General features: G+C 43.0%; 1 pseudogene; it reads right to left on the bottom strand.

Moving 5' to 3' along the window:
• Positions 1–1,566: 1,566 nt before the first annotated feature.
• Positions 1,567–2,250, bottom strand: LOC125555694 (putative lipid-transfer protein DIR1 pseudogene; annotated as a pseudogene).
• Between the last annotated feature and the right edge of the window lie 324 nt (positions 2,251–2,574).

Here is a 2,574-nt window from a genome sequence, read left to right as displayed (position 1 = left end):
GTTCTTGTGATATCTTAAAGCACCATCGGCAGATGATGTATAATAGGGCATCAGAAAACTTTCTGTCGTAGAAAATGATGTAAATAGGTCACACAAATAAGTTTTTCTTCTTCACCATTACATACATATTGAAATAGAAAAAAATAGCAAACTCATCTCAAATGAATCCAAAACAAATATTATACAAATAGTACATAGTTATTACATAGTTCATCAATCTGCAACATCAAATTCAACAGAAATTGTTCATCAAACATAACACAAAGTTCATCACCACAGATACATTAAACATAGAGATGAAACTAATGGGCTTGTTGCCCATACCATGTCCACCATCCTCAATGAGATCTCTTTGTAGATCTTTGAGTGTATCAAAATCTTGAATGTTATTATACACTTCAAGAAAAGAGGCGGATGTAGTCTTCCCTTCTACGTGGCCAAACTACTTGTGCCATTAATTCATAGAAGGTGTAAACTGAATCTTTCCCATGCTCATTTTCAATGATCATGTTGCGCATGATCATGACAGCCATGATCATGTACCAAAGGATCTCTTGATCCCAAAACCTAGTTGTTCCTCGCACAATAGCAAATTGGGATTGCAAATCCCAAAAGCCCTCTCCGCATCTTTTCTAATAGCCGCTTGAGCATTATGGAAGCAAAGTTCTTTCTTAATTACGCTGGGGGCTTGAAATTGCCTTCAAAAAAGTGGACCACTTCGGATCTATATCCCACCTGCAAGCTAGTAGCCCATGTTGTATGGGCGGCCATTTGCTTGAAACTTCACTTGGTAATTCGCCATTGGCTAACATTGCAAAGAGTGGTGACTGATGAAACACATTGATGTCATTGCACTATCCATGCACCCCAAAAAATGCATGCCAAATTCACGTCTCTTGATCGGTTGCGGCTTTGAGAATGATGGTAGCATCCTTCTTGTCTCCTTTGGATCGTCGATGTCATGCTGCATCGCCGACTCGATGATGGTCTGCCAACATCGTCGCCTGCCAAACACAGCTTCCACCTCCGTCTTGCAAGTCACGACAGCGCGGATGCGGATCGGCGACGGAGTGCAATGCCTGTGGGGTGGGGGCGGGGGGCTGGGGCGGCGGCTAGGGCAGGCGCTATGGTGCTTGGAAGGGGACATGAGTTAGTGATGTGAGTCACATGACCTAGGTTTCACTTGCGGGGCCTAGCGATGGGATTTCGTGTTGGGTCATCTCTATGCGGGATTTTTTACTTGGCCGCTGAATTATTTTGGGCTATTCGGGCAATTCGTGTACCATGGCTTCTAAGCCCAATTCCCCGAATTAGATTTGGGTTTCCAAAACTGTTACCCAATGTAGTGCTTGGTTTTTCGGGTCCGGGTTATACGTGGTCGATTTGGTTTTCACGGCTTGAGGCTTCGGACATCGGGTTTTATGGCCGGCATGAGATTAAAGTATTCAAATTACATAGCAGTGACCAATGAAAAAAGAGTATGCGAGGGACATTTACTTGTTCACTAGGGAACACACACATTTCTGACACATACAAGTTTTTTTATTGCAAAAGACACATACAAGGTTACCAGTATAAGATATTATATTCAGTTACCAGTTTATGGGACTGCATATAAGACACTTTTACCATCCTCTTAAACTTCCAGTATGCATGCATACTGCTAATCAAAGCTTAATGAGACAAGTACACATTCAAATGACAAAACAACAATAAGACCAAGTAGCACAATGCCTTTCAAGTGCTCCTTCACTTATTTAGCCATAAAGTGTAGATGCATATGTACACCCACACTCTGACACACACTTAGATGCTTATGGATAGTACTTCAAATCATCAAGAGCAGTTGCTTGGCATGGTAAGTCCGCACTTGCCTGGTAGTGCCATGGCACGACGTGCGTCAATATGATACATTTTCAGCCATATGCCGGCCATGCCTTTGTAGCGGCAGATGCACGATAGGTTTGCCTTTCCTAGCGCGGCACAACACTCAGCAGATGGACTATCTGTCGGGTTATTCACTGCCGCCGCAGGCTGACAAAGCTTGAATTCGTCATTCGACATGCCGCAAACGCCATGAACACTCTCTATTGCGGCAAGGGACACCACCACGACAAGCAACAATGTTGCTGCCAATGCCTGTGATTTGGCCATTGATGCTGGTGATGTATTTAGTTTTCTACTGGATTGCTATTGGAGTTTTCTGTCTTAGCTAGCTTTACCTTGAGGGTGTGTGAGATGAATGTTTGGGCTGGAGCTCTATTTATAGGGGCATTCGCCCCTGTGTTCATTAAGCGTGTATTCTGCATCAAGCAGGAACAACACGAAGTGCTCCAACGTGTAGAAAAGCACTATCGTGTTATCATGCCAAAAAATAAATCTGCACTTGAACCTCCTGTTGAACGATAGCGACTACCATAGTTGGGACAAAAAGATATACAACGAAGCAAATCTACTGATTTCTGTTGAAATATTCATGTGAAATCTCCATAATGCAACGCCGTAAAGACTAGTTCTCCGCGATGATAGAAAGTGATTCAACCTTTTGCCATTTACGTTGAAAAAGAAAGATCA

The sequence above is a fragment of the Triticum urartu genome, chromosome 5A, assembly GCF_056163025.1.
Source record: "Triticum urartu cultivar PI428250 chromosome 5A, HENAU_Tu73, whole genome shotgun sequence".
Taxonomy (NCBI): Eukaryota; Viridiplantae; Streptophyta; class Magnoliopsida; order Poales; family Poaceae; genus Triticum; species Triticum urartu.
The sequence above is the reverse complement of the archived record's forward strand: the minus strand, read 5'-3'. Positions and strand labels throughout refer to the sequence as shown.